The following is a 23096-nucleotide window of genomic DNA, read 5'->3' as shown; positions in this document are numbered from 1 at the left end:
TCTTCCTTCCTTGAATTTAAATCAAGCAGTTTAAATTGTGTTAATAGTTATTCGTTATTTTAATTGAGGGAGAGGATTTCCCCCTTTTCCCCCACCCTTACCATTGAATTCCAGTAAGCCTGTAACAGATATATGGCCAAGATATTATAGTACAGGAAGTCCAAACTTATTAATGGGCTGTGTTCCAGAGGATCGCTGTAAATTAGCTATTTGGAGCCTGGGGTTTATTTTCCCATGGAGATAGTGGTTAAGTTCCCAGCGGGTCTGCAAAAGCTTAACCAGGAATGTAGCAGAAACGAACACTGTCACCTTTGTGTCGATCTTACTCCAAGGACTCTGTGGATTTCTCTTCTTACTACAATGTTTTAGCTAACCACCACTTTTGGGACACAGTTTTCTCATTACTAATTACAGGAAAGGTTGACTATCAGTTGTAACTCTACCCAAATCCAATTTTTTTTTTTTTGCTTTTTAGGGCCTCACCCGAGGCATATGGAGGTTCCCAAGCTAGGGGTTTAATTGGAGCTGTAGCTGCTGGCCTACTACACCACAGCCACAGCAACACAGGATCCTCAACCCACTGAGCCGGGCCAGGGATCGAACCCAGAACCTCATAGTTCCTAGTTGGATTTGTGCTGCGCCATGACGGGAACTCCCCAAATCCAACCTTTAATGCTGTTTTGGGGTGTTTCTTTTTACTAATCATTAGTAAACATCATTAGTAAGGAGAGTTGTTCTCCGTAGCCTAACGACAGGAGTCAATAGAATGGCCCAAGAATGCTGATAGCCCAGGCAAGCTCACATTCTCTGCCAGCAGCAGGACAAGAAGGCAGTGAAATGGCACAAGGGACACGTCTTGTCCCTGCCACCTCCACTAACCATCTGGTTCCCAGAGGATATCTTTTGTCCCTTATGGGAATGAAAAAAACCCCAAAACCTTCTTGGTTTCTGGCTTGGCATTAGGTAGTAGTTCCCAGATCTTAGTGCCCCTGGGTAGGTGTTAGAACTTGGAGATTACCTGATCATTCTTTTCCTTTTTTTTAACTTAATTATTTTTTGGCCATGCCCACAGCATGCAGAAGTTCCCAAGCCGGGGTGAAGCCTGTGCCACAGCAGTAACCAGAGCCAAAGCACTGACAACCATGGATTCTTAACCTGCTGAACCAGGGAACTCCTACCTGATAATGTTTTGACTATAGTTGAATCTATATTACAGAAACTTCATATTTGAATAACCTAAGGCTATGATGTGGATGTCTCCCAAATACAAAGCTTGTCTCAGATACATTTTCTTCAGGGCATACTAACCATAGTGAAACCAAAATCTTTGTTTTAGATAGAAACATTGCCAATAAGTGTTTCCCAAACAGAAATGCTTAAAGTGAAAAAAATTTACAGGAGTTCCCATTGTGGCACAGCAGAAATGAACCCGTATCCACGAGGATGCAGGTTCGATCCTTGGCCCCCATCATCGGGTTAAAGATCCATTGTTGCTGTGAGCTGCGATGTAGGTCACAGACGCGGCTCGGATCCTGCATTGCTGTGGCTGCGGCCAGTAGCTGTAGCTCAGCTTTGACCCCTAGCCTGGGAACTTCCATATGCTGTGGGTGTGGCCCTAAAAAGCAAAAAAAAAAAAGTAAAAAATAAATTTACTGAGTAGCATTGAGAACTTTGTCTAGATACTCATGTTGCAACAGAACAAAGGGTGGGGAAAAAAAAAGTAATTGTAATGTATACATTTAAGGATAACTTGATCCCCTTGCTGTACAGTGGGAAAATAAAATTAAAATAAATAAATAAATAAAAGCAAATAAATAAATAAATAAAAGCAAATAAATAAATTAATAAATTTACATTTACGACCATAATAGTATGATTTTGAAAATTTTTAGGCTCTGTACACACCCTGCTTCTTTTCAGCTCCTTGGGAGTTTTTAAACTACTGGGGACCCCTTGGTATGACTTAGAAAAAAACATTTCTGTGATTAGGGAAGGTTTACATTCACACACCTACTCCTCCCCCAAATCCTCCACTAAATTTGCATAACCATGTCTGCTGTCAGTGTCTATTTATTTTTTTATTTATTGTCTTTTTAGGGCCACAGCCTCGGCATATGGAAGTTCCCAGGCTAGGGGTTAGCCTGCCTCTGCACAGCCACGGGGAACACCAGATCTGAGCCTCATCTGCCATCTTCATACACTGCAGCTTGTGACAACGTAGGATCCTTAACCCACCAAGCGAAGGCTAGGGACTGAACCTGCATCCTCATGGATACTGAACGCCTGTCGGTGTCTTTTAAATACTTGGTGATTCTTTATTTTATTTTATTTTTTTGTCTCTTTAAGGGCACACCCGAGGCACATGGAGTTTCCCAGGCTAGGGGCTGAATCGGAGCAGTAGCCGCCAGCCTACGCCACAGCCACAGCCACGCCAGATCTGAGCCCTGTCTGCGACCTACACCACAGCTCATGGCAACAATGGATCCTTAACACACTCGAGCAAGGCCAGGGATCGAACCTACAACCTCATGGTTCCTAGTTGGATTCGTTTCTGCTGCTGCGCCACACGGGAACTCCAATACTTGGTGATTCTGTCAGCAAACATCTGGCAATAAAGGCATTGCTTAAAGATATCTAGTATAGTAAACACGCATAAATCTTTCACTTTAAATCCACACAACCTGTGAATGAGCTCTTTTAAGGATATAGGTGTTATTTTCTTAATAAAAATATTAAGTGTTCACATGAGGTGGCTAATTTTTACAAAATTAAAATCATTAATACCAAAAGACAGACTGATTAAAGCTTCTAATAAGAGTAAAAATATTAAGCAAGTGTATCCTATTTCAACTAAAGACCAAACAAGCTACTTGAGAAATAAAGGCGTAATAACAGAATAAATAAAAGACAGTACTGCCTTTCAATGGACAAAAAAATATAACTATATACATATATATTTGCATTCCTCAAAACAACGGAGAGAGTAAGGGAGTTGGCAAGGTGAAACAAGCCACGGGTTGCCACTAATGAATGAAGGGGGTGCCAACTGCTGGCTACTCAAAGTTTGTTTCTGGCAAAGAGTAAACGGCAGGAACTTAACATTTCCAGACAGACAGTATAAAGCTAAGCTAGCCACTTCATAAACTATAGAGCAAAAGGATTTGGAATCATATTGGGAAGCTTTAGGGCCAAGAAGCTCTGCACTCCTTGAAAGTGAAGACAATTATCCCAACTGCTTTTTTTTTCCCTTGGTCTTTTTAGGGCCGCACTGGTGGCATACGGACGGACATTCCCAAGCTAGGGGTGGAATTTGAGCTGTAGCCGATGGCCCATACCACAGCAACGTGGAACCCAAGATGCGTCTGCTACCTACACCACAGCTCATGGCAACGCTGGATCCTTAACCCACTGAGCCAGGCCCGGGATCGAACCTTCGTCTTCATGGATACTAGTCAGATTCGTTTCCGCTGAGCCATGACGGGAACTCCCCAACTGTTTTTAAAAGAGGAAAAAAGGGGAAAGAGGGAACAAGGAAGGAAAGAAAAATAACAGTTTTTGGGGCTCTTGAGGGAGTCAAAGGAGAGCACATACGTGAAAGTGTCTAGCAAGGTTACCGAGATGTATTAGGTGCTCAGTCTTGGCCAAATTTGAGCATTGGGAATTTTATTGGCCAAAATAGGGTTATTTAAGGTTAATGATGTCAGTTTTGTTAGCACCTGTAGTTTCTAGGAATTAGAGACTTAACACCTGAAATGAGTTCAATTGTCAATCGAAATAAACACTGACCAATAAAATTCACCAATATTGCAACCATAGCAGGATTCCTTTCTGGTTTGGGTTGTAACTCCCCAAGTCTGGGCTACCTAGCTCAGCTGGTGGATAAACATCATGGATTACAGCCCAGAAAAAGTCAAGCTTCATAAAGGGAAAGACATTGAAATGTTAAGATTATGCACCATAACCCTCTCCCCAGACAGACATCATACCAACAAGCTTGCTGGTCACAAGAGGGATTGCATAAAAAGGTGCAGTCAGCTTAAAGCAAATACATCTTAATTTCTTGAAAAATTCAAAGCATATCTATAAAGTCACATCACATACAAGGAACAGGTTGTTCAAAACATGTTTTTCAAGTCTACTAAATTTCTTCATCGAGGGAACGGATTTCCTTGTCATGATCAAGGTGACCGATTTCAGAAAGTTGTAAGGGAAAGAAAATCAGGACTATTCAGGTACTGTATTCAAAATTAAATGATAAAGATGGGGGTCGGCATGAAATTAATAAAAATCTGTTATACGCATTATCTGAACTCACTTTACGGGAATTTCTAAATTTGGATGCTCAAAAAATAAGCATTTTTTTAAAAAATGAGTCAGCAGTTATTTCTAAATGCTTTGTAATAAATTTTAAATGAAAATTAAATATTCAACTTATTCAAGGCACTAATATTACAAATTCATTCCTCCTATGTTAGCCAACATGGGTCAGAAAAATAACTTTTAGTACAAGAATCAATTCATCTTTCCCTGTAGAACATACAAAAAACCTTTTGTTCATTTTCTAGTACTCTTCTCTTTCTTTATGAAAATAGCAAAATATCTCTGAAATTTATTCTCCTCCAATAAGAGTTTTATGGGAATTGTTGCAAGTGGGCAGCATCCTATTCTCCCTTACCTCTGGGTTACCTCAGCATTGGGTAACTTTGATCCCATCTGTCTACAAAGCTTTGCTCATTAAAAAAAAAAAAAAATAGATCCATGACATTCATTGCAAAATATTAAAAGTATTTTATACAGTTTGACAGCACACTGGAAGTTCTGAACATGTCAACTCTTAACAAAAATGTAACAAAAATTGACATATTTCTCAAAAAGTGGACAGCAATATGTGTAATGCACCAAAGATCTGAACCTTAAAGGAACAAAATAAAAAAAAAATTAAATGCCTGGTATAATTCTAAATAAGCAATTTTTCTTTAAGAAAATCTAATGCTGTCTTTAAAATCTATTTCCAGTTTTACAGTAACCTTTCTTCATGGGCAGAACATAACAGCATTAGGATTTTTTCCAGAAACGTGGTCAGTTATACTTAAGTTGTATTTAACCCCCCAGTGATCTCTGCCTTAATTTGCACTGTGAAAAATAAACTGCTCTATCTTGCCTTTCTGGATTGTCAATAGGTTTTATTTACATTGCTTTGAGAAAAGGAGACAAAAGACATCCTTTTACAATTGTCTTCCAGCAATCTCAGTTTGGAGAAGGCTATATAACACAAATTCTTATATATAATATAAGGAGACATAAATATTTTCTATACACAAATGTGTAAGTAGGCAAAGATAAAGTGGCTATGAAGTCTCTTAAAGTCCAAATTTATAAACTGACCACCAGACCCAGAACTTAGATCTGTAATGAAAAAAAAAATCATTATCAGCCTGAAAAAAAAATGTCATATCCCACTGTCACTAACATGGAAAAAATTAAATAGAAAATAGAAAATAATAATCACCGGAAAACCTGTGTCTTGTAAAGATTTCTTTCCATCAGAAGATGCAGAAACATTTTTCCCCCTGGTGCAAATGCAAACGTTTCTCAAGCACCCCCAGTTTCTTGCCCGCTTTTTTCCCCCAGGCGCCGGTGTAGACGGCCGGTGTGGACCTTTTTCCAGAGATGAGAGGTAGAAATTTGTACTTTATCGGGAGCGGGTGCACTTTTCCCCCCGGCCCCCCTTTCCTCTGCCTCCAAGATGGTAGGAAAGTTGTCGTTTCGGAGGGCAGAGGAGCTGCTCTCTGGTGTTATGTCCTCGCAGTGCCTGTAGTGGTGCTGTAGGAGGCTGCTGCCTCTTCTTGTGCAGCCCCGGCAGCCCTGCCTTCTTGGCTGGAGAGTATATTCAGGGATTTCCCCTTAATAATCACCGACCCTGGGAGCACTTTTTAGTTTCCAAAATAAAAATATGATCCTCACCCCTCTTGCTTGACAGGGAAAGGCTCTCGCCGGAGCCCAGGGGGGAGCAGTAGCAGCGGCAGCCGAGCTTCCTAGTCCATTGCCAGCGCCTCTCACTCTGATCTGTCAGCCCAGCCGAGGGAAAAGGGGGGAAGGAGAAAAAAAAAAAAGCAGCTGAAAGGTAAGCAGAGGCGGCCCCAGGCCCGGCCCACATCCCCGGGCTCCCGTAGGGCGGCGGGCTGGGCCGCGCTGGCAGGGCGGGCGGCGAGCGCGCTTACGTGAGGCCGGGGATTCGCCGGCCCGCGCCAGGCCCCGGGCAGAGAATGAAAGGGTGAGAGGGGCCAGCGCCGGGGTGTCGGGGGCTCAGGGCCCGGGGACCTGGGGGGCGCCCACGGGCAGCGACGGCCGGCGGCCGGGCGGGGGTCCAGCTGGGACCGGAGCGGGGCGAACGGCGCGGCCTGCGCGGGCCGGGATGGGGGTGTGGGGCGGGGGGGGGGGGCGCCGGCTAGGCCTCGGGCCGGCGGGCCTCTCGGGGGCCGCGCCCTGCCCCCGCAACCCGGGCCTCCCCGCGCCCTTCGGCTCCCCCGGGGCCTCCGGGCGGGACGGCGGCGCTGCTGGGCCGAAGCCTGCGCGGGCCCCCGGGAGGCTCCCCCGCGGGGCGGCAGGCCCGGGCGGCCGGGACAGGGGCGTCAGGGCCTAGGAGTGGGGAATGGGCGCTCAGTCGCCCCCTCCCCCGGGTCTCTCGCCGACGCCCCCCACCCCCGATTCCGGTAATAGTTGAATTTATTTCTCTCCCTCCTCTGCGCTCCGGGCGGCCAGGCCGGGGCGGGGCGGGCGGCCTGGCGGGCGTGGGGTGGGGTGGAGGGGCGGTGAGGAGTCAGGTGCAGCCGCGGCCCGGAAAGTTTCCTTTTAGGCCCGAATTGGGGGCTGGCCTCCTTTCGGGGAGCCCGGGTCCTAGCGCTCGCGACCCCCGAGGGCGTGGGGGAGAGCACTCGGCTATTTTGAAACTCTTTGCCAGTTCCCGTCCGTGGAAGGTACTCCGCCCCTGCACCCCTCGCCCGCGCCCCACCCCGCTCCCCCGGCGAGCCCTTCCAGGGCTGCGAACTCCAGCCCGGTCCCCGGGAGCCCCCCGGCTGGGGAGAGGGCCCTCTCTGCCCGTTTGCAAAAGTTTTCCAGGGATTTGTCTTAGTCTATTAGTTAGTGACTGGGCTTTTTGCAGTGGGAAGGGAGGAGGTAAATTCAGGTGGTATTTCTACTGGGCAGGCTTTCCTAATCGCTTTTTCAGCCCTTACCCGGGAAAGCGGGGGGGTGTTAATTTCAGATTTCGCACCCACCCTTCTTTCATCCCGGAATCCTTTGGGTCTTGGGCCCCCTTTTTTGGACAGCCCTGCGGGGGGAAAGATGTAGGGAGCGGCGAAGAGACTGTCAGTGAGAGGGGGCTGAAGCAGCCCCCAGATGGAGGAGTTTCCTGTGCTATTTGGTCACTGTCCGGGAAAACAAACACGGGGACAGGAGCCAAAGGGGGAGACCCTGGCTGTCAGGACGGACCCTGCTGGGAAGCAGTAAGAATGGGGGAGGAGAGGAGGTGGGCAGGGCAGCTCCTGAAACGAGGTCTACAGTTTAAAGATGAGTCGTTTATTTATTCTGATGATAACTATTTGGATTTTTGCAATACTGTTATGTTCGACCCTCGAAATAGAAAAAATGGGGATTTTAAGGAAACTTGTTATTGCCACAGCTCAGAAGGGTCTGTGGAAGAGCCCTCGGGGAACTGAACATAGCTGACACAGTGTGGTTTGGGTATGGTTTTTGTTTTTTTTCCTCTATGTTTAAACGGATTTAGCTATATTTTGGTGGCATGAGTTTTGAAAGTTAAAAAAAAAAAAATGTCGAAAGCTGAAATTTCCACATCTAGATTTCCTGCTTTTCGGGGATGGGATGTTTCCTGTGGCTATACACTTAACCTCCTGGGGTTCTTTAGTGTGGAAGTCGAGATGTTAATGTGCCCTGCCCCCTACTCCCAGCCCCCAGCCTGGGCAGGTTTGCAGAGGTTACTTTGACTCTTTCATTTGTTCTTTTCTTCCCTGCGCTTTTTAGCGGACCTAGGGCAGGAGCTTGTGTGTGGGTATGTGGGTCCTGCCTGGTGCAGCCTGGAGTTCGCTGGTAAAGGTGTTCCACATTCTGACCACTCAGCCCCCAGAGCACTATTTCCCAGGGAGAAGCTGGCACTTGCAGAGCAATGGGTAACCCATGACTTGGTCAGTGCTCACTTCTGTTGGTGTGGAAGCAAGATTCCTTCTGTAATCCTTATTAAGTGTTGTGTTTTCCTTTTGTCTGCCTAAAATAAAACTCCTTCTGTTTCTCCACAGTGACAGCTACCCAGCCATTTAGCATTTTACTTAAGAAAAGCGTGATATTTGAGATTGTATGGGTTTCATACAGCAATGCAAATTACATTTAATGGTGGTTTAACATTATTGATTAATTGAAATTGCTTATTGATTTGGGTGTATTCATATACTGGTGTACCCAAAATTGTTATTTCTGTTACAGCTTGCCTTTATTTTTAGAGCATATTGGATAGACGAAATCACTCTATGAGTCTCTTAGGACTTTATAAATTTTTAAAAAGTTTTTTGCCTCATAATTTGATATTTTTAAGCTAATTCGGTCAGTTTCACATTGCTAAGCTTTCAAAAACTATATATGTACAAATCCCAAAGTTCTGTACAAACCCCCCTCCCCCACTTTCCTAATCTAATCACCCATGGGCCACTTTATTCTTGAAGGAATGGTGCATTTGATCATCTAAACAGTTACATTGTATTTGAAACTAAAAAGGCTTTCAGGGCAAATATTGACTTAATTTTAAATTGCTAAGGTAATGTGCTTTTTTGCTATTAAACATTTAGTTTCAAAAGTAGATGATTAATGTATATATTTGAAGTAATCAAGTTTTCTTTCCTCTGAAAGATTGTATTAAGGAAATTTGTATACCCTACCCCAAGCATTTTTCTCAGCACATCATGTCAGTGCTGTTTTTAGAGAAATGAAGTTATAGTTTACCTGGGTTTAAAAATTTCTAAGTCAGAACACCCAAAGTTAAATATGTTATTAAAAAAAAAATGCTGATCCATTCATTCTTATGGGAGATGCCCCCCCCCCCCCAGGGCTTGCAGCTCTCACTGTCCAGGTTTGGAACGGTAGATATGGAAAATGAGAGGTCGTTTATATCTGAGTACAGTTAGCAGTATTCTCAGACCGCACCTCGTAGTGGTAACTTGTAAACAGTGGATGAATAGGTGAAGACTGGGTTGGAGGCAGCAAATTGTTCTCAAAGCAGATACTCTGCTGCTTCTACACTGGTCTCCCATCTAAGTCCCTTTAACTAATGCTAATGCAACTTTGTGCTTTGCAAAACAAACTGAAGTGGAGTCTCCTTCCCACTCCCATCTGGTAACAGTTTGTCTCAGAACCCAGACTGTAGTGGCTGGTTTTAGACGGTGCTTCTGGATTTAGGGGAACACTTGCAAAGATACTCTTGATCAGCTTAAAGTGCAAACCTTAGGCCTCTTTTATTTCTTCCCACCTTGCATTTAAGATGCCAGGCTACTTGGTTTTGATTCTTTCCCAGATTTGACTTGTTTTTAAGAGCGTTTTGGTTGCATTTTATTTGTACCAGGGTATCCTGCACTCAGCCACATTTAGACTGGGCCTTGGGTTCTGATCCCAGTTCTTCCACTGGGCGGGTTCCTCGGTAAAATGGAAGTAAAATTTTTCTGAGGTAAAGGTTAGGTGAGCTAGCCCATGTGCTTGGTCTAGATTCCCCTAGCCCACCTTACTTTTCTATTAGCAACATCTAAATACTGTTTCTATTGTTTGTTTGCTTTTTTTTTCTTACTAAAGGTAATATGTGCCCATATTCATCCCATTCAAGAGATAAGCATTTTTGGAGTTCCCATAGTGGCGCTGTGGTTAACGAATTCCGACAAGGGACCATGAGGTTGCAGGTTCGATCCCTGCACTTGCTCAGTGGGTTAAGGATCTGGCGTTACCGTGAGCTGTGGTGTAGGTTGCAGACGCTGCTCGGATCCCGCATTGCTGTGGCTCTGGCGTAGGCCAGTCGCTGTAGCTCCGATTTGACCCCTAGCCTGGGAACCTCCATATGCCTTGGGAGCGGCCCTAGAAAAGGTGAAAAGACCAAAAAAAAAAAAAAAAAGAGATAATCATTGTTAACATTTAGTTGTGTTTTCTCTTTCTATTTTGTCATTGTATGAGTGTATATACCACATAATCCTAGGAGCATACATTTAACAATGTTAAATAGTTTTGTATTGGTTAAAAGCTTGGGCTGAGGAGTCAAGTTAACCTTCAGTCCTACCTATGTGACTTGGATAAATTACCTTATCCCATTGAGTCTCGTTCATCTGTGAAAGGGGGTGATAATAACACCTTCTTAATAGGGTTGCTGAGATGATCCAACGAGGAATTGCACAGAAAGCCTTTAGCGTGGTGCCTGGTGCATGACCTTTATATACTATTTTCCTTTAAAAAATTGTAATATTCTTGATGTGAATTATTTCAGTGTGAATGCTTGACTCAGTAATACTAGTATTTGGGTACAGATGCAATATAATTTCTTCTATCGGACAAATAAGTGTTTTTGTGCCAATAAAAAATCAGGATATTCACAAAGTTTCAGCAGCTTGATGTTTAGCCTAGTCTCTGCTGTTGAACTCTTGAGGCGGCAAAGGTGGGTTTACTTCTAGCCCCTTTTTAAATTCTTGCAGTAATCTGCCTGCAGGTATCTGTGTTGCCTGGCTTTGAAGGGCCGAATAGTCTGTGGCTTATAGGCTCACCTTGGGAGGGTGGGATGTTTATCTGAGTTGATGATGGGATTTGCTGAAGCCAGTGCTGTTTCCTTCATTAAACTTCTTTAGTGGTAGCTACAGGCCTTGTAATAAAAAGACTCATTCTCTGCCCTTGAGGAGTTTTCAGTCTAGTGGAGAAGAAAAATAATGCTGACATTTACAACATTGAATGATGGGGGATAGATTAGCCCGGAGGAAGGAAACCTACTTATTCTGGCCTAGGGGCAAGCAGTAAGGATTTTTTTTGGGGGGGGGCGGATTTCTACCCTAAGTGAATGGGAGGAGTTAGAAAGGCATTCCAGGAGGTGGGACCTGCAAGTAGAATAAAGGCCTCAGGACAAAGGAGTAATCTGTATTGCAAATTGGAGGAGCCGGGGAGTGGGAATAAATAGTGGGCAAGGGAGGGGCCAGCCTGGCCAGGTCCTAAGGAGTTTGGATGTAGGCAAAGGGGTTTGGATGCCGTTTCCATTTGTGAAGGCCTTTGGCCAGATAAATTGTTTGCATTTTAGAGGATTTGAATCGTACAGAAAGTGGAACAAAGGAGGGCCAGTGAGACAGCTGCTGAGAAGAGAGTGAAGGTTTGAACTAACCTGGCAGTGGAGATGGAGAGAAGTCAGTGGAGAGACGGGTTATAGAGGTAAAGTGGTCTGCAAAGATTGACCGGATGTAGGTGTGGGAAACCATACTTCTGTAGATGGACAGCTGAAGCTGTAGGAGTAGAAAAGTTTGGCTGAGTCGGTGGTTCTTAGCCTTTTTTGGGCAATCTGATGAACTTTCTGGACTCTTCTCCAGAAAAGTGCACTTATGCATATTCACAATTGTATATATTTGGCTTGAAACCTGGGATAATAACTTCTGGTTTGGGGTAAATAAAATGAAAGCCTATAAAAATGTTTGGTTTGACACTCATTCTGTGTGTGTGTGTGACTTTGTCACAGACACTTCACAGATGAGGAAACAGCTTTATGAAATAACTGGCTCAAGGTCACACCTTGTATTTTAACAGTTTAAATGAGCTGCTGACCTGAAAAAGATTTTGTGGGAAAATTTGGATTTTTATTTTCTTTTGAAAAATTGGAAGATCCAGAAACCTTAGATCTGCATTTTTTTACCCCCTAATCGCAATGACTTGTTGGAACTGGTTTGAGTCTGCCCTTTAGATGAGCAAAGTCTGCCCTTGACCCACCCCTGCAGCCTGTGGAGGCATTTCATCTTGCATCCCTATAAAATAAGATTAAAAGAATCTTGGGGAAAATTGACATATAAGTGTGGAGGCTAAGAGAAAGGAGGCCACTGGCTGAGCAGCCACAAAGAGATTTTTTTAAGAAAGAGAAAGTAGTCAGCAGTGTCAAAGGCTGCGGAGAGGTCAAGTAAGATAAGCATGGAAAAGTGTACCTGGAATTTAGCAACTGAGAGGCCATTAGTTTCAGATTCTTAGTATAGAAGAACTTTGAGGACTACAGCTACAATTTAATTTTTCTTCTTCTTGTCCTGCACTATAGGGTTTCTAATTAAGAGTGACTGTGTCATGGATAGGACCTCAGAAAGCATTTGTTGTAAAGGGTTATTAACTGGAACTAATAAACGCTGTGACCCAAACACTGCTCATGGTTAATATTTTCCATCCCAAGAAGACCAGTATGTAGAGTGTAGGAAATATGATTTTTATTATGGATTGTAGGAAACAGTTCTCAGTGGATTTTGTTACCCTTACCCCCAAGAAGATGGGAGGGCCTGATTTAATGGAGAATTACATAGTACCATTCAGAAAACCACCAGCAGCTGGAGACTGCATTTCAGCCCTGCAGATCTTTGATTAAAATGATAATACCAATAAACTACTACTTAGTGCTCTAATAGTAGTTAACATTAAGTGATTACTATGTGCAGAGTACCATGCACATGAAATACCTAATTTAATTCTCTTAAGTGACTCAATGAGGTGTAGATACTATTATAATCCTCTCTTTGCAGTTGAGAAAACTAAATAACTTGCCCAAGGTCAAACACCTAGTTATTAGCAGAACCAGATTTGACCACAGTCTTTGAAACCCCCTAAAGCCAGTGACTGGATGAGCTATCCTTTCCTTTTTAATAAATTAGGTAAGGAACTCAACTAGCATAAAGGCCATTTTAATTACAATTTATAATGCAAACGTATTTGTACAATACTGTTTGAGCACAGTATTTGGCACATAATAGGCATTCGATAAGCTTTTGATTTATTTTTAAATATTCTAGTTTGAATTTTATGTTGGGTATTGTTTATATTTTGGGGCGATAGGCAAATTTTCTCACTGACCTTTCTCTTTGAATCATCAATTGATAGATTTTCATCATTTCTGAGCTAATTTTACTACTTTTCACATTGATGTGGGATTTAAAAAAATATCAATACATTCATCTTTTAGTATCAGATTTTTATGCTCCATGAAGTTGATTTAAAACTCATTTCAGGAGAGTTCCCTGGTAGTCTCGTGGTTAGGAGTTGGCGCTGTCACCACTGAAGCCTGGGTTTGATCCCTCGTCTGGGAACTGAGATCCTGCATTAAGATCGGCATCAGATCCTGCTGCAGGCATGCTGAAGCCAAAAAACAAAACTCATTCCAAAAAAAAGCTTAAAATGGTGGAGGAAGGACACATTTTTTAAGACTTTACAATATGTTATCTGGGATGAGTAAATATTTGTTTGTATTAAATATATTAGCGGAGTTCCCGTCGTGGCGCAGTGGTTAACGAATCTAACTAGGAGCCATAAGGTTGCGGGTTCGATCCCTGGCCTCGCTCAGCCGGTTAAGGATCCGGCATTACCATGGGCTGTGGTGTAGGTCTCAGATCCCGAGTTGCTGTGGCTCTGGTGTAGGCTGACAGCTACAGCTCCGATTAGACCCCCAGCCCTGGGAACCTCCATATGCCGAGGGAGTGGCCCTAGAAAAGGCAAAAAGACAAATAAATAAATTAAATAAATAAATAAAAATGGAATGGTATTACCCCCCCACCAAAAAATGAAAGAAGAAAAATTGTAAGGTTATGTTGTAGGACTAGGCTCCTAAAAGGGGGTAGGTATACAATTACAGATGGCAATTAGGGGAGAATGCTGTGGCGGTGAAATGAACATGCTCCTGAAACATGAGACTCAAAAGAACAGTAATGACATACAGAGATTACACACAGAGGTGAGACAGCAGCAGTCCCAAAGAGAATAATGTTCATACTTTTGGTTTATGGTTGCTATTGCAAAACCAGAAGGACTGTATGTAGCTTTTGCTGAAAGCTTATCTTCCTTACTTTTCTCCCTGCTGTTGTCTTATTCTTTCATATTTGCAGGAAGAAAGAAACTATGGAAAGGAATTGTTTGATTTTTCTTTCTTTCTTTTTTTTTTGTTTTTTTTGTTTTACATTTTTTTTTTTTTTTTTTTTTGCTTTTTTGTTTTTTAGGGCCACACTTGCGACATATGGAGGTTCCCAGGCTAGGGGTTGAATTGGAGCTATCCTTGCCAGCCTACACCACAGCTACAGCAAAGCCAGATCTGAGCCCTGTCTGTGACCTACACCACAGCTCATGGCAACACTGGATCTTTAACCCACTGATCAAGGCCAGGGATCGAACCTGCAGCCTTATGGTTCCTAGTTGGATTCATTTTGGCTGTGCCACAACTGGAACTCATCCTTTTTTTTTTTTTTTTTTTTTCTTTAAATGGTCACACCTGAGACATATGAAAGTTCCCAGGCCAGAGGCTGAGTCTGAGCTGCAGCTGCAGCAACGCTGGATCCTTTAACCACTGTGTCCAGCCTAACCCACTGTGCCTAGCTGGGGATCGAACCTGTAACTCCACAGTACCTGAACTGCTGCAGTTGGATTCTAAACCCACTGTGCTACAGTGGGAACTCCTGTTTTATTTTTCAATTAAATTCAACATATAATATCAAAGAGGATTTTTTTTTTTTCTTTTTAGGACTGTACCCTCGGTGTATGGAGGGTCCCCGGAACCAGGCCGTGTCTTCAATCTACACCACAGCTGGATCCTTAACCCACTAAGCAAGGCCAGGGATGGAACCCGAGTCCTTCTGGATACTAGTTGGATTCATTAACCTCTGAGCCACAACGGGAACACCTTTTTTTTTTTTTTTTTTTACGATTTTACACCTACCCATACCTCCTGGAGTTCCCGTTGTGGCTTAGCAGGTTACAAATCTGACTAGTATCTGTGAAGATGTGGATTTGATCCCTGGCCTTGTTCAGGGGTTAAGGATGCAGTGATGTTGTGAGCTGTGGTGCAGGTCACCTGTGGTGTAGGTCGCAGATGCAGCTCAGATCTGGCATTGCTGCAGCTCTGATTGGCCCCTGGCCTTGGAACTTGCATATGCCGCAGGTGCAGCCCTAAAGAGAAAAAAAACCACCTACCCATATTTCTTACCCCTGAATTCCAGTATATGGATATGCTTGCTGAGCATATTCTTTCTGTGAGTCTGTTTTAAGTAATTGTTATTTTGCTTTTTGGGGGGGTAATAATTAATAAGGGTATCCTAGTGCTGCTTTAAAGTGCTTAATTGCCTTAATTCTCTTCTGTAAGGGAGCATAGATGTGTTTGTATCCTAAGTAGGCTATTTCCACAGTTGAAGAGTATCTGCTATGCCTGTGGTAAATTTAGCCTAGTTTGGATTTCTTTTTTAAGTGATAGTCATGTAGTAAAAGATGAAGCTTAGGTGTAGTTCTTCATGGATTAGACAATGGGGTAGTATTTAAATCTTAGAGTCTGTAGTACATTTGATTATGATCATGTGGGCTTTATATAGTGTATGTTTCTTTTCTCAATTATATCTTACAATGCAAAGAGTGAAGGCCATGTGAACTTGGCTTTTGGTAGAGTAGGGGTAGAGAGCTTCGGTGGTGGAAGACTCGATGTAAGGAATGAAAAAATAATAGAGTTCTTTTTGTTTTTTCCTGAGATCTACCTTAGTGCTTTTGTCATTCTTTCTTTCTTTCTTTCTTTTTTTTTTTTTTTTCCTCTCTTTTTCTAGGGCTGCACCTGCAGCATATGGAGGTTCTCAGGCTAGGGGTTGAATTGGAGCTATAGCTGCCGGCCTACACCACAGCCACAGCAACTCAGGATCCGAGCCGCATTTGCGACCTACACCACAGCTCATGGCAATGCCGGATCCTTAACCCACTGAGCAGGGCCAGGGATCGAACCCACAACCTCATGGTTCCTAGTCGGATTCGTTAACCGCTGCACTATGACGGGAACTCCATGATTTCTTTTTTAATTAAAAAGAAAAAAACTTTGGAAATCCCTTGTAGCCCAGTGGCTTAAAGGTCCAGTGTTGTCATTGAGGTGGCCTGGATTGCTGCTATGGCATGGGTTCAATCCCTGGCCCGGGAACGTCCACCTTCTGTGGGCACAGCAAAAAAAAGAAAAAAAGAAAAAACCTTTAATGTAGAAAAAATCAGATGAATACTTGTTTCCAGTTTATAGACAAAATGATTTTGATATTAAATCATACTCATTTAGAAGGAAGTTAGATTTCATAGCAGAGGGCCATTTATCCCAACAGTTTTTCCTTTTATGGTATATAAAGTGAGTCTGAATACATCAGGAAATTGAAAATATAAGTAAAAAGATTAAATTGGGCTTTTAAAAGACGGGTTTGAAAGTGGAGAACAGGTAAGTGGTTGTTCAAAAAGAAGGTGGAAAGAATAATACAAAGTTGGCATTGAGTAGGACTTCAAAACATTAAAAATCAAAGAACTAGAAAAAAATAATCATAAGTAGATGTAAAAAAGTTTAAGATTGAAGAGAAGTTTTTTATAAGGTGTTGCAATTAAGTACCCTTTGTAATGGCATAGAGGTGATTAGGGAGCGCTTTGGTACCTTGTGGCAAATGCTGAAAGAGGGCAGTTGGATAGATAATGTATTCTTAGCTTGGTGAGACCAGAGGAGCCTGTGGTGCTCAGAGCTGAGTGAAGTCTGTCAGTAATTCACTTCCTTTTTTTTAAATGCATCTCATTGCAGAGATTATAATCTTCTATGAGCAAAAACTATATTGTTTCCTACTATATCCTACACAGCTTCTTGGGAAATGATGGACTTGTCATAGTGTTTAATATATAAATACTTGCCATTAAAGCTAGAATCGCATAGTGGAGATAAACTGAATCAAGTTTAGTAACTTCCTTAATAGCAGGTTGATTCTTTTGTCTTTTTGCCTTTTCTAGGGCTGCTCCCGCGTTATGTGGAAGTTCCCAGGCTAGGGGTCGAATCGTAGCTGTAGCCGCTGGCCTACACCACAGCCACAGCAACGCGGGATCCGTGCTGTGTCTGCAACCTACACCACAGCTCACGGCAACACTGGATCCTTAACCCACTGAATAGGGCCAGGGGTCGAACCCGCAACCTCATGGTTTCTAGTTGGATTTGTTAACCACTGCGCCACGACGGGAACTCCTCAGGTTGATTCTTTAAAATGAAAAAAACAGCAAATGATTATATAAGGACAAGTTTGTTGAAAAACTAGACAATAAATTTATGATTTTGATTTTATTTTGGTATATTTTTCTATATTAAAGATATTTAATATATCTTTATTAAAGATAAAGTTTAAAGATATTTCTGTTAATGATGGAAGGATACTGACATCTCTGTTCTCTCTAAACCAACTAAAAAGAATAAAAAGAATGAGTTACAGAAGAGAAGCTCAATCTTTGATGATTAACAAAATCTTGGAGTTCCCGTCGTGGCGCAGTGGTTAACGAATCCGACCAGGAACCATGAGGTTGCGGGTTCGGTCCCTGCCCTTGCTCAGTGGGTTAACGATCTGGCGTTGCCGTGAGCTGTGGTGTAGGTTGCAGACGCGGCTCGGATCCCGCGTTGCTGTGGCTCTGGCGTAGGCCAGTGGCTACAGCTCCGATTGTACCCCTAGCCTGGGAACCTCCATATGCCGCGGGAGCGGCCCAAGAAATAGCAACAACAACAACAAAAGACAAAAGACAAAAAAAAAAAAAAAAAAAAAAAAAATCTTGTAACCAGAATATATGGGAGTTCCCTTTGTGCCTCAGCAGGTTAAGAACCCAACAAGTGTCCATGAAGATGTGAGTTCGATCCTTGGCTTAGCTCAGTGGGTTAGGGCTCCGGCATTGCCTGAGCTGTGGTGTAGGTCACAGATGTGGCTCGGATCTGGTGTTGCTGTGGCTGTGGTAAAGGCCTTAGGTGCAGTTCTGATTTGACCTCTAGCCTGGGAACTTCCATATGCTGCAGGTAATGGGCCTAGAAAGAAAAAAAATTAGAATGTATGAATTAATGCTATTTAAATGTGGTAATTGAATGGGACATGGAGTTCCCTTGTGGCACAGTGGGTTAAGGACTCAGCCTTATCACAGCTGTGGTGCAGGTTTGATCCCTGGCCTAGAAACTTCCACATGCTGTGGGCATGACCAAAAAAAAAAAAAAAAAAAAAAAAAAATCGAACCAGGGCAAGAGAGGATGATTTCCTCTGTAGAACTTCGGCACAGTCAGGGGGCAGCCTTCTCCCAGGTAGTTGACACGATGGGGACAAAACCAGTGATCCCCACATTAGGAGTGCCAAGGTTGGCACGTACATTGTGCCCCCTGAGTGGCAAGAGAGGTGGGGTTGAATAGCAAACTGCGTAGTCATACTGTTTTGCGAGAAGTTGAGACGAGGGGAGAAACTGGCAGCATGCAGTTGTATAGCTACTGCTGTTGGTCAGCTGGAGAGAAATAAAGCCTAAATGATCATCCCCTAAAAATCTATGCCATGTGGGCCATTGTGAGGTGGGGAGACTAGTCCAGCATTGAGTCAAGCCTCAAAGGAGGAGTGTTGGAGATGATCATTTTCAGAAAGAGCAGAGAAAGTAAAAGTTATAAATAGTTCCTTATAGTGGAAGGTAGCATGTGGAGTTAAGGGTGAGCCATGGCTCCTCTGAAACAGGAATTTAAAGATGACATAAAAAAGCTCAAGAAATTGGGAGTTCCCGTCGTGGCACAGTGATTAATGAATCCAACTAGGAACCATGAGGTTGCAGGTTCAATCCCTGGCCTTGCTCAGTGGGTTAAGGATCCGGCATTGCCGTGAGCTATGGTGTAGGTCACAGACACAGTTCAGACCCCGAGTTGCTATGGCTGTGGAGTAGGCCAGCAGCTATAGCTCCCATTAGACCCCTAGCCTGGGAACCTCCATATGCCGTGGGAGTGGCCCTAGAAAAGGCAAAAAGACCAAAAAAAATCCATTTCGGATTTGATCCCTAACCTGGGAGCTTCCATATGTTTCAGGTGTGGCCCTAAAAAGAAGGAAAAAAAAGAAAAAAGAAGTGAAGGTCACTTTCAAGATGGCACATATTCACTATAGCCGAGGATAATGGAGATAAAGCTTGAGAGATTTGAGCAATCCAAAATGGACAAAGTAAAATTTAAGAAAGACTAGAGAGACAGTGATAGATATGGAAGATAGTAAATCTAGCATATTGAGCATTGGTACCCCTGAAAAATGCAATAGAGTAAATGGAGTAGGAAAACATCTTAAGATAATTAAGGAAGAGGAATTCCCATTGTGGCACAGCAGAAATGAATCTGACTAGGAACCATGAGGTTGCGGGTTCGATCCCTGGCCTCGCTCAGTGGGTTAAGGATCCAGTGTTGCCGTGAGCTGTGGTGTAGGTCGCAGAGGCGGCTCAGATCACGAGTTGCTGTGGCTGTGGTGGAGGCTGGCAGCTGCAGCTCCAATTTGACCCCTAGCCTGGGAACCTCCATATGCCAAGGATGCAACCCTAAAAAAAAAAAAAAAAGCTAAGGAAGGGTTGAATTGACTTGAATTTCTAGGATGGTTTCTAGTTTTTAAATATGAAGACTTTTATTATTAGGTCAAAATTGGGTGAAAAAATCGTACCTATAAAAGAGCCTGGCCTTAGGCTTTTTCATTCTAGAAGTCTTGGAAAAAAATTGTACAAAATCAGTAGACCAAAAGACATACGGCCCAAGAATTTTACATCCAGGCAAGCTCTAGTTTATTATCAGTTGACACACACACAAACATACACACACTTTATTTTTTTGGCCAACCCATGGCATATGGAAGTTCTCAGGCCAGGGATCGAATTTGGTTGGTAGCTGGGACTTTGCTGGATCCTTAACCCAGTGCACCAGGCCAGGGATCAAACCTGTGCCACCACAGAGACAGCACTGGATCTTTAACCCACTGTGCTATGGTGGGAACTCTTTGTCAATTGACTTTTTTTTTTTTTTTTTTTTGTGGCACCTGTGGCATATGTAGTTTCCCAGGCTAGGGGTCAAATCAGATCTGTAGCCGCTGGCCTATGCCACAGCCACAGCTGTACGGGATCCAAGCCTCGTCTGCACCTTACACCACAGCTCACAGCAATGCTGGATCGTTAACCCACTGAGCAAGGCCAGGGATTGAACCTGTGTCCTCATGGTTCCTAGTCAGATTCCTTTCCCCTGAGCCACAAAGGGAAGTCCTCAATTGACATGTGTTTTAAACAGAAAAACCATGGCTAATTTTTTTATAAGTCAGCCTTTGGAGGGGAGGTGGAGAAGGGAGGTAACTATATCATAAACTATTGAATCAACAGTTGAATTGAAAACTGAAGTTAAAAGTATTGTTGATTGAGGAGTTCCCCTTGTGGCTTAGTGGGTTAAGCCTGACATTGTTGTAGGCTTCAGCATAGGTTGCAGATGCTGCTTAGATCTGGTGTTCCTGTGGATGTGTAGGCTGCAGCTGCAGCTCTGATTGGACCCCTGGCCTGGATACTAAGATATACCTCAGGTATTGCCTTAAAAAGAAAAAGAAAAAGGATTGGTGGTAGCATTGCATAATTTGAAATGTAAACATTAAAATGTCATAAATTAATGATAATATGAAAACAGTAATTTAAGGAACAAATAGTTGAAGATGGGTAGGTAGCTACAAAATGGAAAATTTTCTCATGAGGTCAATCACAGTCATTGTAAATACTCTAATTTTCTTACTTTGGAGTAAAAACATGTGCTTGGTTTTTTTTTTTTTTTTTTTTTCGGCTGCACCTACAGCATATGTAAGTTCCTAAGCCAGGAATGGAATCTGAGCCACAGCTGTGACCTATGCCACAGCTTTGGCAATGCAGGATCCTTTAACCCACTGCTCCAGGCCAGGATGGAACCTGTGCAGTGACCCATGCTGTTGCAGTGAGATTCTTAACCCACTATGCTATAGCGGGAATGCTTAAGAAAACATGCTATATAATGAAATACGTAATAGTAAGATAGAATTGAAAGCTAAAAGCAATACAAAAAAAAAAATGAGATAATAAAATTAAGGTGGGAGTACCCGTTGTGGCTCAGTGGTTAACGAATCTGACTAGGAACCATGAGGTTGTGGGTTCGGTCCCTGCTCTTGCTCAGTGGGTTAACGATCCGGCGTTGCCGTGAGCTGTGGTGTAGGTTGCAGATGCGGCTCGGATCCCAAGTTGCTGTGGCTCTGGCGTAGGCCTGAGGCTACAGCTCCAATTTGATCAACCCCAGCCTGGGAACCTCCATATGCCTCAGAGCGGCCCAAGAAATAGCAAAAAGACCAAAAAAAAAAAAAAAAAAAAAAAAAAAAGGTGAAATATTTGTTATATGAGTAAATATAAAATGAATCAGATTGACTCATTTATAAAAGAAAATGACTCAGATTGGAGCAAAAAAGTGAAACCTGTTAGAGATGCAGCTCAAAAGGAACCAGCAAATAATATTTTAGTAAATATTTTAGGCTTTTTATGACTCTCTGTCACAACTACTTAGTTCTGTTACAGCATGAAAGCAGTCATAGACAACATATAAATGAATGAACAGTACAGTATTCCAATAAACCTTATTTACAAAAACAGGCAGTGGACCAATTTATTTTATAAGTGACAGAGTTTGCTGACCTGTGATCTAAAACAGTGCTTGACAAAACTTAAGAGTAAAAGGGTGGGCAAAGACCTAACTTAAAGCAAATTCAAATCCGAAATTGGAGTCCAGATATTAGCGTCAGACAAGGTTCTTCTCCTTTTTTCCTTGTGAATTTGTTTTTATTAGGACATAGGTGATGGCCTGAGAAATAACTCCATGGGCATAAGCAGGGAAGTGTCCATTCTAATCTTCCTGGATAGCTTTTGAAACCTTTTCTTAGATCTGCTGTTCTTGCTTCCAGCAGATTCTAACAGTCCACTGCTCAATGGCTCCTCCTTGTAAGAGAATTTCCTCTTTTTCTTGGGGACACTCTTGCTTCCTGACTCTTCAGGGTCACTAACTAGTTCCTCTTTGGGGAAAGATTTCTTCTACTGCTGTCAGTCTCTTCAAGATCACTACTAACCAGCTTCTCCTTGGAAAAAGTTTCTTTTTCTTAGGTTTGTAGAACGACGTGGGTCTTCTAGGATGTTCTCCTGGTGGGGGGCCTCCTGGGGTTTTTGCTTTTTTTTTCCTTTTGGGGTCTTTTTTTTTTTCCTCCTTTTTAAGGGCCTCACCCAGGCATATGGAGGTTCCCAGGCTAGGGGTCCAATCGGAGCTACAGGTACCGGCCACAGCCACAGCAACAGCAACACAGGATCCGAGCCATGTCTGTGACCTACACCACAGCTCACGGCAACACTGGATCCTTAAGCCACTGAGCGAGGCCAGGGATCAAACCTGCAACCTCATGGTTCCTAGTTGGATTCGCTTCCTCTATGCCATGGTGGGAACTCCCTCTTTTGGGGTCTTACACTCCTGGGAGGCAGCCAAGGACAGAACACACTTGCCCAGGGAACAGTGTGTGCTCCAGCCAGCTCTCTGGACTCACAGCAAGCTCTCAGCACCTTTCTCCTTGTCTCATTCCTGCTCTGCACTGCTACTGTGCTCTGAAGATGCAAGGGCAATTGCACCCAGCCTTTTCTTCAAGCATTTTGTCTCCTATTTCCCCAGCTTCCTAGTTAATCTCAGCAGCCACTTCCTCTGCCTGAACCATTGCCTCCTTCATGACATCCAGGGTCTTTTGTGGGAATCTCTGTGGTCTCAGAGGATAGCCACTTCTCGGCTTGTTCTCAAAATTTCTCCCCAAATACTCTTATGGCTGTCTCAGAGAAGCAGTCAGTTTGTGAGGCAATACTGCATTTGTTGGCTAGATATTAGGAGATGCAGCCTTTGTTCTTGGCAGCTGCTCAGCCATGAAGGTGAAGTGGAAAATGAGTACATGCTCTGGGATGTTACCCCTTGTCTTCAGGTTTCCGGAAGCTTGGTCCCTTTGCTGGGCCCAGGAAATTGCTCAGAC

At 43.2% G+C, this 23096-nt stretch overlaps 1 protein-coding gene and 1 long non-coding RNA gene across 10 annotated transcripts in view; one reads left to right on the top strand and one right to left on the bottom strand.

Annotated features, from left to right (window-relative positions):
• On the bottom strand, nucleotides 4765–6763 carry LOC110257148. Of its 2 annotated transcripts, none has more exons than XR_002339396.1 (2): nucleotides 6703–6763; nucleotides 4765–6066 (listed from the first exon to the last, which is right to left on the bottom strand). It is a non-coding gene; the product is annotated as an uncharacterized LOC110257148 (long non-coding RNA). The 2 variants fall into 2 exon arrangements; XR_002339395.1 differs by lacking the exon at nucleotides 6703–6763 and adding an exon at nucleotides 6222–6396.
• INO80D (INO80 complex subunit D) overlaps nucleotides 5733–23096 on the top strand; it is a 74862-nt gene continuing 57498 nt past the window's right edge. For 2 of the 8 annotated variants that reach the window (XM_021076047.1, XM_021076042.1), the window contains exon 1: nucleotides 6063–6274. The gene's annotated coding sequence lies outside the window, so the exon portion shown is untranslated. Of the gene's footprint in view, nucleotides 6275–6529; nucleotides 6714–6849; nucleotides 6978–23096 lie in introns of those variants that run through there. The other 6 variants (XM_021076045.1, XM_021076041.1, XM_021076040.1 and 3 more) reach the window with 5 other exon arrangements.

The sequence above is a fragment of the Sus scrofa genome, chromosome 15 (assembly GCF_000003025.6).
Source record: "Sus scrofa isolate TJ Tabasco breed Duroc chromosome 15, Sscrofa11.1, whole genome shotgun sequence".
NCBI classification, from domain to species: domain Eukaryota; kingdom Metazoa; phylum Chordata; class Mammalia; order Artiodactyla; family Suidae; genus Sus; species Sus scrofa.
The sequence above is the reverse complement of the archived record's forward strand: the minus strand, read 5'-3'. Positions and strand labels throughout refer to the sequence as shown.